The sequence below is a fragment of the Triturus cristatus genome, chromosome 2_2 (assembly GCF_964204655.1).
Source record: "Triturus cristatus chromosome 2_2, aTriCri1.1, whole genome shotgun sequence".
NCBI lineage: Eukaryota > Metazoa > Chordata > Amphibia > Caudata > Salamandridae > Triturus > Triturus cristatus.
Genome location: NC_140582.1, coordinates 647722390 through 647736048, shown reverse-complemented (window position 1 = coordinate 647736048; position 13659 = coordinate 647722390).

Genomic DNA, 13659 nt, shown 5'->3' with positions numbered 1-13659 from the left:
AAGTAGATAAACTCCCTAATTTAAAAACTGTTCTTCTTTAGAGTGAAAACAAAACATGTTGAACTTATCAACAACGACCAAAAAATTTGATGTAAAAACATTTATAAACTACCTTATCCATGTCTACTTAGATAGCTGATAAAAATTATTTAAACTTGCTAAGTAAATGTACTATTTACTTCATATGTTAACAACTACTATCATCCAAATACTATAAGTAACACAATGATTATTTTTTCCACAGACTCTACAAAATTATTTACCTATCTACAACTACACTACCAACATCTTCTACTACATCAAGTAAGTATAGTCACTGTATGTATAACAATTCTGAAAGTAAAATCAAACACCTATAACACTAAATCATGTCTTTCAATTATTCTTTAACACTACTACAGAACTTAAAAATAAGAAAATTCAGAAAGAGAAATAAGAATAAAAGAATTACCAGTGAAGCCACATAGTAAGTATATGTTCACGCTTTTTCCTGCTCTTATACACATCTCTGTAAATCGTCTTCAATGTTCTTAAAAATACATATATATATTTTCCACAGATCTACCTTAGACATGGCAACTGGAGCTACTTTCATTACTTCGCAAAAAGGGAAACTAATGCTGAACTACATGGGTTACACCTACACCCAAGAAAGAGTAAAAGCGAATAAGACCCATTGGAAATGTAGCAAATATTACTCAAGTGCATGCTATGGTAGAGCAACAACTGTTGATAACAATGTGGTAAATGTTCGTGAGCATAACCACCCACCAAATGTAACAGAAGTGGAAGTTAGAGAAGCACTGGAAACATTGAAAGATGCTAGTAAAGGATCACAAGAAACAAGCACTAGTATTTTGAAAAATGTTTTAAGCAAAGTGCCAGAACATGTGACAGGACAGCTACCTTCTATTCCCAACTTAAAAAGATTAGTTTCAAAAACTAAACGTGCTTCAGATCCAACTCCACCAACGCCAGAAAGTTTTAAGGATATAAAAATATATCCTGAATATACCATTACACATAATGAGGATAAATTCCTAATGTATGACAACCAGAGTCATGACAAACGAGTTTTACTTTTTGCTACTAATAGTAATTTGCAAAAACTTAAATCATGTGAAACATGGATGATGGACGGGACTTTTAAAGTTTGTCCCAAACCTTTCTATCAACTTTACACCATCCATGGGGAATACCAAGATACAAATATCCCTCTAATTTATACTCTTCTGCCAAACAAAACAAAAACTACCTACGTTGAACTTTTAACAAAGATCAAAGAATTAACAGATAATTACTATCCTCAAAGAATTATAATTGACTTTGAAATAGCCATGATTCAAGCTATCCTTAAGATATATCCCCATACCTCAATACAAGGTTGTTATTATCACTACAACCAAAGTATATGGAGGCACTTACAAAAATCTACCTTAAGCATTGAATATTGTACAAACAGTCACTTTGCTTATCAAATAAAAAAGTTGATTGCATTGGCATATGTACCAACAACAGAAGTAGCTAACTACTACAATTTATTAATTGACAGCCCTTTCTACCGCACCAATGAGAAAATACTAACTCCCTTCTTGGACTATTTTGAAGATACCTGGGTTGGAAGATTACATCGTTCAGGCCACCGTAGACAACCTAAATTTCAAATTCCATGGTGGAATGTGTATACTAGTACAATAGCACAGAAAGCTAAAACTAACAACGCAGTTGAAGGATGGCATAATGCCTTCCAAGCCAATTTAGGAAGAAGTCAACCAACACTTCACAAACTAATCCAAAGCATTAAAAAAGAACAAAGCTACCAAGAACTCAGAATAGAGCAATCCCTTTCTAAAATTGGCCCTAAACTAAGTAAACAAACATTAAATATGTACGAATATCTCCAGCAAAAAACTAGACTGTACCCAAGTATAGAAGGTCTAGCATACTTAGACCTAATAGCTAAATCCATCCTTTAAATATAAATTTACCATGTTTAGTAATAATTTACTTTTTATTCTTAAAAAACAAATGAATATTGTAAAATATACATTAATATGTTCAATAGTATTATATATTAATTGTTTATTGTATATTAAAAAATGTTTTTCATTGTTAAATATTTTTCTCAGATGTTAAAAAATGTAAATTTATGTTATGTACATATCGTGATAAAATCAATGTCATAAAAAATATGTAATATATTAAATTTTTATAAAAAATATAAAAATTTAATATACTAATGTATGCATAATTGAAACTGTATTTATGTACAAAACTGCAATATAATTTGTTAACAAAAATTATGTTAAATGTTTTATAAAATGTTCAAAATCTTTGCAGTAACAAATTAAACTATGAATAAAAAAAAAGATCTAAAAATTGTTATTTCTTAATTTAGAAACTTGTCATATGTATGTAAAAATGTTATAAAAATGTTTTTAATTTATATTGTTGAAATGAATATTACAACATGACATATATTATTCTTATTAAAAATAGTAAATAGATAATGCTGGATAATAAACCATAATAATTAACTATTCTAACTCCAATCCTACGTAAGTCAGGGTAAATGGTGGATAGTAAACCATTATAATTAACTATTCTAACTCCAAACAAAACATAAGTCAAGGAAAGTGCTGGATTGTAAACCATAATAATTTACTAATCTAACTCCAATCCAACATAAGTCAGGGAAACTGCTGGATTGTAAACCATAATAATTTACTATTCTAACTCCAATCCAACATAAGTCAGGGAAAATGCTGGATAGTAAACCATAATAAATTACTATTCTAACTCCAAACATAACATAACTCAGGGAAAGTGCTGGATAGTAAACCATAATAAATTACTATTCTAACTCCAATCCAACATAAGTCAGGGAAAGTGCTGGATAGTAAACCATAATAAATTACTATTCTAACTCCAAACATAACATAAGTCAGGGAGAGTGCTGGATAGTAAACCATAATAAATTACTATTCTAACTCCAATCCAACATAAGTCAGGGAAAGTGCTGGATTGTAAACCATAATAATTTACTATTCTAACTCCAATCCAACATAAATCAGGGAAAGTGCTGGATTGTAAACCATAATAATTTACTATTCAAAGTCCAATCCAACATAAGTCAGGGAAAGTGCTGGATAGTAAACCATAATAAATTACTATTCTAACTCCAAACATAACATAAGTCAGGGAAAGTGCTGGATAGTAAACCATAATAAATTACTATTCTAACTCCAAACATAACATAACTCAGGGAAAGTGCTGGATAGTAAACCATAATAAATTACTATTCAAACTCCAATCCAACATAAGTCAGAGAGAGTGCTGGATAGTAAACCATAATAAATTACTATTCAAACTCCAATCCAACATAAGTCAGGGAAAGTGCTGGATAGTAAACCATAATAAATTACTATTCTAACTCCAAACATAACATAAGTCAGAGAGAGTGCTGGATAGTAAACCATAATAAATTACTATTCAAACTCCAATCCAACATAAGTCAGAGAAAGTGCTGGATAGTAAACCATAATAAATTACTATTCTAACTCCAAACATAACATAAGTCAGGGAGAGTGCTGGATAGTAAACCATAATAAATTACTATTCTAACTCCAATCCAACATAAGTCAGGGAAAGTGCTGGATAGTAAACCATAAAAAATTACTATTCTAACTCCAAACATTACATAAGTCAGGGAGAGTGCTGGATAGTAAACCAAAATAAATTACTATTCTAACTCCAAACATAACATAAGTCAGGGAGAGTGCTGGATAGTAAACCATAATAAATTACTATTCTAATTCCAATCCAACATAAGTCAGGGAAAGTGCTGGATAGTAAACCATAACAAATTACTATTCTAACTCCAATCCAACATAAGTCAGGAAATGTGCAGGTTAGTAAACAATATAAATTTTTGTATCTAAATTATTTTTTATACCCTATTACCCTATAATACCAAAATAACGCTTCTTCAATATCAATTTAATATTTTTTATTAATATTAAAAAATAAATTTCATGTAAAATTTAAAATTTCGAAGTTAAATTTTGATTTCATGATAAATTTCTAATTTATTAATATTTTCTACACTTTTAAAACACGACATTTTTAAATTACTACCCACCCTAATCCCCTATAATACCAAAAAACCCGCTCCTAAAATTTTTTGGGGGAAGTTTAAAATTTAATTACAAATTTAATTTGGTGAACAATTCGAAATTTCTAATTAAAATTTCGATTTCTTAATTATTTTCTAATATTTTTATATTTTAGAAATTTTGTAAAAACCAAATTTTAAATTACTACCCACCCTTATCCCCTATAATACCAATAACCCGCTCCTAAAAATTTTTTGGGGAATTTTAAAATTTAATTACAAATTTAATTTTGTGAACAAATCGAAATTTCTAATTAAAATTTCGATTTCTTAATTATTTTCTAATATTTTTATATTTTAGAAATTTTGTAAAAACCAAATTTTAAATTACTACCCACCCTTATCCCCTATAATACCAATAACCCGCTACTAAAATTTTAACAATTCTTTTGTAGAAAATATTTTTTAACAAATATTATTACTAGTAGGAGTTTTGTAAGTTTTTTAAAAACATAATACATATTTTTTTATAAATTTTATAACAACTTATATTTTTCTGTCGATATTATATGAAACGACATTTTGATCAACGATATTCTGTTCATCGATATTTTTTCTTGACGATATTTTTGTCATTCTCAAGAAACGATATTTTTTACAAAGATATTTTCTATTACGATATTTTTCACAGTCGATATTCTTACCACGATATTAATGCTAGTCGATATTTTCCCGTCGATATTCTATCTTTATACCGTGTGATAGATAGGGGTTGTCATTGGCATTTCTGGCAGGGGCAATGTGTATCCTGACAAGGGCCCTAGCACTTCTTCTAATTTTTTTCTCCAAATTAAGCACTGCCCACTTTGTATTCTGCAGCGGGCCCCGTCACTTTGAGTTAGGTCACCGAATGCAGATTACTTCTAACAGTCGGGTTGAAAGGGAATGAATCCTTCCAGGGGAAAGGACATCAATATTATTTGAAAATCACAATTCAAATACCAGGATCGCAAGACCGGCTCTCGTGTCAACAAATACTTCTGTGGGAGTAGAGGAAACTACCACACCATCTGCCTTGCAGTTTTTGTGGTGCATGGAGTGCATGCAAAGCAGGACGCTGTTAATGACCTTGTTAACATAACAATGTATAGTAACTGTGCCAGTATTTCTATTGTTCACGTAAAAAGCTGATAAGATGAAACACATACATAACTGCTTGAACCTTAACTAACCTCCCCTTCTATGAAACCTATGTTGAGAATGTCTACCACTTAAAAAGAAAGCCAAGGATAAAACAGTCTCTGTCATCATTACTGGAGTATCTTCCTGAGTTCACCCCCTCAGGTCAGATGAAAAAGACATCGGAAGATATTGGAATGTGAATAAGTTCTTCATACTGTAGGCCGGCAAAAAAGTCCCACCACAAATTTAGAGTTGAACCCTGAATATTCTCCTCTAGGAACACTGATCAGCACCACTCAGTTATTGTACAACACACACAGACATAAGTTACATGAGTGGGGCTTTTTTGACCAATAGAAGGACAATAGCTGGAGACCGGTGGACTGGGGCTTTAGATATAGAAACTCAAGCTGATGGATACCCCTTACCACTCTTCTAGCTTGCAATGACTCTATGCTGCACTCTGCACAAAAGCATAACGAAGAACATTTTCCATGAACATCAATTCACCAAAAGGCCAGGGGTAACAGACGTAACATCACATGCCATTTGACCTTTACATTCACTCACGCACACACGCTGACACATGCACACAGAATTCCACATACACACACTCTCACCTGCACGCATGCGCGCAACAAACTTTTTAAAGCATTTTCCTCACCTCTGCTGCCAGGGAGGGTCATATTACCTTTTATATTACTCTAATAGTGAATAATATTTTATTATTCACTTTTTGTGTAATGAAACAAATGCCAAGAAAACAAAGAGATTGGCTCCCCAACTGATGTCCATATGGACGACATGCCCTTGTCTTCCAGGCACTGAAAATGCTACCTCTGAGGTTAGATGTCACAATGGACTCCCAGGGGTCGCAAGGGGCAAGGCAGGGGTTGCAGCTGCGACCATTTGGGTCCCCTAAAAGGCGTCCATGACATTATCATTAGCACTGGTCAGTTACAGCATAGTCTGCAGGTACTTTACTTTGTGAGGAGGGAGAAAGATATTTGCGCAGCAGTGGTGCCAAAAGGGACCGTAGAGCAGGTTGCTGAGGATCTTGGATCCAGACTCGTAAGATGGTGGACACTCTCTTGCAGCTCAGCTTGCCTCCAATGATTATACAAGCTGAGTGATGGTCTGGGATTTCAATGGCGTGCACAGATGCACAAAGTTCAACATGCTTTAAAGTTAATCAATTTGACTGGAAGGCTAGTGACTGCAGCCAAGAACACCCTGAACAAATTATTATGCTTTTGTGTTAGCAATCCAAAAGATAGGCGAGTTAGTTCAACAGGGAAAAAAGTACAAGTCTGCAAGTAAGTCACCAATGGTAAAGAAGATCACATCGAATCCTTTGCTGTATCCAAAGCAATGGCCACCACTCAGTTTCTGAGACATTCAATGGCTCGTAGCGGCAATGCAACAGATTTCCAACATAATGTTCACCTAATTTGTAACCAATTATTGGGACAAATGTTGGTATACTAGAATGTTCTCCATATTGGATTTTGAGCTAAGTTCTGTAAATTTGAAATAAGCTCAAATAACATTTTGTATTGCACATATGTCAAGTCCACCCAAAAATCTGGACAATTTCTGCTCCACTCATCCTTAAATAAAACCCTTTTTTCCACATTTGCTAAAAGTCGGCTGTAAAATTATCTGAACAAGCCAAGCCACGTTATCCTCAACCCTTGATCTCAAAATCACTTCAATAGTCAAAGTCATTGTCAAGAAAAACTCCAGAAAAGACCTCACTATACACAGTCTTGCAGAGTGCCCGAGATAGACGGCCATATACAACCATGAGAAACAATGACCTGATTACGGACACAAGACAAAAGCAGTAGAGTTGGATTTCAGCCACCCTAAATGCACATAAGGGAGAATGACCCAAGAAGCAGTCATCAAGAGAAACTACTTCCATCTTTTCTCATGGAACATAGCAGGGGCCAAAAAACTGCTTTAAGACGGAACACAGCCACAGGACCGAGATAGGAGCAACATCAAAGCCCTCCAAGAGACATGGGCATTAGATATTTTACCCCTGAAGGGCTTTATCCACTTTTATGTCGGAGCAGAAAAAAACGAATAGTATAAGCATCTAAAAGGCGGACTAGCAGTTTACGTATCCACTACACTGAATATCAAGTCTGAACAGTTAACATCCCCTGATCCTGGTCTGCAACTAATCAAATTTACCCAATGGAGTACTCACAAATTAAAACCCAGTCCTGTGGATCAACATTTATGTCCATCCGAACTAAAAAAACATAAAAAACACTTAACTCCTGAGTAATCTCAACTGCTGGGGGTACGCACCGTACATACACGGGTGGGGGTACGACTCGTACGTACACGGGTGTACATACACGGGTGGGGGTACGACTCGTACGTACACGGGTGTACATACACGGGTGGGGGTTCGGCGGGGGGTTCGGCGCGTACTCACAGGGGCTGGGGGAGGGTCACGCTTATGCGGGCACATGTCTCCATGGTTGCTATGGGAGTTCGGTCCGTACGGTGCATTTTCCATACGGGTGTACATTCGGACGGACGGGACAGATCGTACTTGCGCGGTCGGACTTCACTTTTCACATTTGTACGGTAAATCGACCCGAGGACATGTGGGCAATTATTCCCAATGCGATTCGTATGGACTTTTTCCCATGCGAATCGTACTTGGCAGTTTGTACGGCACTTGTACGATTCGTACGGTAAAAAGACCGGATACGAGTCGTACGGGGAAATTTTTTCCAGGATCCGAATCGGCACCCAAGGTGTGCACATTATACATTACTGGGACAACCAGATTCATTAAGGTCAGGTTTCTTCTCAGTAACAATCCCTGATTTTTAACCATACCAACTAGGTGCGGGAATCAAAGAGTGGCCAACTAGTTAGGTATTTTAAAGTTTTCTTTCCTTTTTCCACTCCATATCACTGCACTACACATAGCCTACAACATAAAGTGCAAGGCGCAGCACGCCTCAATCATAGAGGATTGAGAGGAACCCCAATGATGAGGCATGCCACCTAGGGGCAATCCTGGTGGGTGAGGGGTCTCTAGAAAAAATGTATTTTTTCTAGATGAGTGATTACAAAGAATTCTCGTTGTATCCTATCAATTTCCCTAAGGGCAAGTTTTCTTCGAAATACTCAATTTTTGTTTTTCTACTTATCACTCCTATGAACATTTACACTTCAGCATAATCCCCACAAAGCACAGTATCTCCGCAGCAGTATTCGGGCACTTACATTTCACAAAGCTAAAGTGATTGAGATGGACAACTGCCATATTACAGGACCTGCACAGCACTGTAAAGGAACTAGCAGTGGTCAGTAGTAACGTAAAAATGTATCCAATGGATTCCTGGACAGATTTGTCAAAAAACTGACATTTCTTATGCCGGGCAGGCCTAGGCAATTACCAGGAAAAGGCCACAGTGGTTCTATGTGTAAAATGCAATGTCTGAAAAGAGAACTAAGAAAATTAGTTAGGAAATCTAAAACAACAGTCACTGACAAATGAAATTCGTTTAAGGAAAAAACGCAAAAGACAGTCATGGGAAAAAAAGAGAAATAGGAACAAGATGTTTTCTACTAAATGTAATTTTAGTGCAAAGCAAACTAACTCAAGGACCTTTTGGGAAACAGTAAAGGCCTGAGTAGGCCTGTGAAGGTAATAAATAACTTGAATATCCAGGAGCAAGACTGGGTTGATAACTTGGCCAGAAGGTTTGAGGGGAGCATAATGACTAAATCACCAACAACACTACAACCAGAATGAGCCGATAATCAAGAAAACCATAAGGGGAAAATAACAAAGGTAAAGTCCACCGTAAGTGACTCAAGAAAGAGCACCTCTCCTGTAGAAAACTAACCTTGTTGACATATTCAGCAGAAAAAGTTACAAACGCAATAAGCAAAGACAGAAGAGACGGAGCGACTGGACAATAATGGTATTCCCCAGGCCACTTTCAAATGGAACGCAGCATTTTGGGATAATCATTTATCCACCTTATTTAATGAAGTTGAGTTAGTAGGCAGTGTTCCATCTAGCTGGTGAGGCTCTATTATCAACCCACTCTATAACGGTAGAGACCGATCGAACACAGCAAATTACAGTCTTTTAGCACTCCTCGATGTGGAAGCTAGGCCTCACTGATCCGAGGCAGACCTTGTCAAGTGGTTTGACATGCACAATCTGATCTGATCAATCAGACTAGATTCAGGACAGAGACTATCACTTCTACAAATATCTTAGCAGTGTGGATAATAGCTGACAAATGCAAGCAGAAAAAGTAGACTACATCTCTGCTTCATAGAAGTAAAAGCGGCTTCTGATTGTGTAGACCGTCGCATATTGTGGAGGAAACTTAAATAATGGAATATTCCAGAAAGAATATTGCAAAGAATAATGCAGTTATATACTCAAACGTGGATTCGAGTCAAGTTGGGAAATGTCACCTGGATTTCAAGAAAGATCTCCACAAGTAATGGATTAAAGCAGGGCTGCATTCAGGCCCTATACCTATTTAACCTGTTTATGTCAGATCTAGCACCACAACTCGATCAGACCAACTCTCATCCACCTCACCGGGGTCAATTACCTCTGTATCACCTTTCCTAATCAGATGACATGGCATTAATGAGTTTAATCTAAGTTGGACTTCAGAGGTCATTGACCAAAATGCAAGAATACATAATTGCCAAAAAAGTGGAAATCAGTGTAGTAAAAACCAAAACCATGTTGATTCAAATCCACCCTGGCCCTTCACGTAAAACCTTATTGGACCGAAAGCAGTTGGAAGAAGTAACCAGCTATAAGTGCTTGGGAGTTTACATAGATAACATATTTATTAATCAGAAACAGAAAAACTACCTGGTAAAAATGCCTAACTCCCTGGAATTTGCTTTTTCTACATTAGCCAATGAATTGGAGGGCCCCTCCTTCAAACAATTGTTATCTGTAATAGCCGCAATAATGCTTTCAATAGTAGCCTAAACCAGCGTCACCTTGCATGAGAAGGATGAAATACTATTGAATAAATTGCAGGCAACTACTTTCAAGCGGGTCTTTCAGCTCTCTCTCGAAACTCATCGCCAGAGCAGGTGCGTTTGGAATTTGGGCTACTAAATGAAACCTTGGGGAAAATGTACCCTATCATAAAACCTGGTACAAAATAATACTAAAATCTGAACATTCACTACTCAAAAAAACTCTATGGTCAGTGGCTAAAGTTGACGTAAAAACCACATGCAATCAATACCATTTTAAAGCTTTAACCTCCACCAGCACAGTTGAGATATGGAACAAGAACTTAGCTTTCACAACTTTCAAACAAATCATAAACAAATCTGCAAAAATCTATTCCTTGTTGTTTGATAAAAACAGCTTTAGCCAACGATCACACGCCTGGATGGTGTCTAAAAATTATAAGAACTAAAAACCGGTACCCTACTTAAGTCTCACATTTTCGGCATATTTAAAGAGACGATTGATGGCACTTTGTTTTGGCCAGCTACTGACAATAGCGGATCAACCGAGTTGGAAATGAAACGATGCCACAGCATGCAGACTTTGTGGTAGTAAAAAAGAGGATTTTACGTACCTGATTTGTATATGCCCTTATTTATATACAGCATGTGCCACTTTCTTGAGAAAAGATTGTATTGCACAGCAGAGGACAAAGATGCGGATGAATCTGCCTCCGTGGTCAGGAGGACGCAGTAGCATTCATCTCTGCCATATGGCCTGTTTCTGCTTGGTTCTGCCCTCTGCATCATCACCTTCCACTGTCCCCTAATGCACTCTGTAACACTCACCTTGGACCTCGACATGAACTGCCATAGTCTGTTTGATCACCAATGACACAGCTATCAGACTGCGGACTGAACTCCTCCACAACAGATGTACTTGTCTTTCCCTGAAGGACACTGGCTGGCCCTCCATGGGCCCACAATGTAAAGTGGGGTTTGCATGGCCCTCTACTGCTCCAGCTACAAAACTCCACTGAATGTGCATTAAACATTCATTTTCACACAGCTGTGTCATGTCTATGATCTTTTAAGTGTGGAGGTATGGACGAATGTAGGGTCAGCGAGTCCCCCTTACGCTCATGTTGTGGGTCCTGGGTCACAGGGTGACACATTGCCGATTGCGGTCCAGGTTGCGCCGACACTACAACAAAGTCACACGCATTAGTTACTTTCTTTTCCAGCCCAGGACGGAACCACGGCCAGAGCCCCAGGGTCATTTTTCACACGCTTGCGCTGGACTGGCATACGCCAGGCCAGCCCACTCCAGAGACGGCGATGCTGGAGAGGAACCACGAGGAAAGAGAGGTAAGGAGGTTTGCACTTGGAGTGAGGGTTACTTTTGTAGGGTTTAGGGTAGTGTCAAAGTAGTGTTGTAATGTTTGTGTTGTGTGGGGTTGTGTTTTACATTTTAGTGTATTTATTGGGTGGTTGTGTAGTGTAGTGTAGTGTTTTAGGGTTGTGTCAGTGTTTTAGGGTTTAGTGTAGTGTTGTAATATTTGTGTAGTGTAGTGTTTTAGGGTAGTGTCAGTGTTTTAGGGTTTAGTGTAGTGTTGTAGTGTTTGTGTAGTGTTGTGTTTTAGGGTAGTGTCAGTGTTTTAGGATTTAGGGTAGTGTTGTAGTGTTTGTGTAGTGTAGTGTTTTGGGGTTTAGGGTAGTGTTGTAGTGTTTGTGTAGTGTTTTAGGGTTTAGGGTAGTGTTGTAGTGTTTGTGTAGTGTTTTGGGGTTTAGGGTAGTGTTGTAGTGTTTGTGTGGTGTAGGGTTTTAGGGTTTAGGGTAGTGTTTGAGTAGTGTAGTGCATTAGGGTTTAGGGTAATGTAGTGTTTGTGTAGTGTTTTAGGGTTTAGGGTAGTGTTGTAGTGTTTGTGTAGTGTAGTGTTCTAGGGTTTAGGGTAGTGTTGTAGTGTTTGCGTAGTGTTTTAGGGTTTAGGGTAGTGTTGTAGTGTTTGTGTGGTGTGGTGCATTAGGGTTTAGGGTACTGTTGTAGTGTTTGTGTAGTGTAGTGTTTTAGGGTAGTGTCGGGGGGTCGTGCACGGTAGTGTAGTGTTATTGTAGGGAGAGGTCTGGGGTCAGGGGAAGGTTGTGTAGGGGTAGGGTGTCACTTACTTTGCAAATTTTAACCACAAGTATAGCTTTACCCAGTGCTTAATTTGTTAAAAAAAATAAGTGCCGGGGCTCCCGTTGGGAGACCACTGCAGCTTGCACCACACAGTGCCCCTCGCACCTGCCAATGGCAATAGAAACACAGCTACTAACCATCTCACTCTTACAAGTGTGACAATTCATAGTATTACAGGCCCCCAAAGCTATAAGAATGGCTTGGGAGGCAGGGGTTTGTCACAGTCATTTCAAAGTGTCTTCTGGTAGTGATCAGGCGCATCTTTGCCGTGACTTGGAACGGAAGCGACCACTGAAGGCTGACCTGGTGGCTCGATGTAATAACTGTGCCTTTAAGGCCTGTACTCACAGGGAAAGCTGAGAGGAATCACCCCTCACCCTCACTTCACTCATAAAGAGCCTGGTTTGCAGCGCACTCCTCCGATACAAAATGCTGAGCTGTATCACAAACAGCACTATTACTTCTTCCTGTGCAGCCATAATAAGTCAATGTTTTATCTTAGCCAGGAGAACTTTCACCTTGAGAAGCTCACTTCGAAACGACAGCAGCAGCAATAAATTATATATTTATATGGCGAACATTAGTAGTCCAGTCTCAAGGCTTAAATACCAGAAGTAAGGATGAAAGGCTGAGTGCATCTGTTGGAATCCAACCCTGTGATCTTCCGGTTGCAATTTGCCAGCATCAATGGTTGCATTAATCAACTGAGCTAACTTCTCCACTCCACTCGTTTGAATGCTTTGTATATCATAACACTGAACAATGGCACACACTGATTACAGAAAAACAAGATTACCTAAAACTGCAACTCGAGGCAATTTTTCGTCCAGTAGCACGTTCAGATAGTCTTGCTTTTCTGCCATCAGATGTGTATTAGGCTTCAGTGTTATATTTGTCTACAAAGCATTCAAATTTCTCATTATACAAAATCACGTTTTATCGTGTGGGGCCCACGGCTGCAGTTCTTCCGCCACTGCTGCTGGCTTTTAACTTAAAAGAAAGATTTCACTGCAAAAGTTGAAAGCCAGCAGCAGTACAGGAAGATCTGCAGCCATGGGCCCCACACTATTAAACGTTATTTAGCATGATCGTACATTTCAACGCTTGGATAGTAGACAAATATAATGCTGGTCAAAGGCATTAATTTCTTACCTGGACTTCGGGTGAGCCTTCTTAGTTTAAATTAATCAGCGGCAGAGGAGGC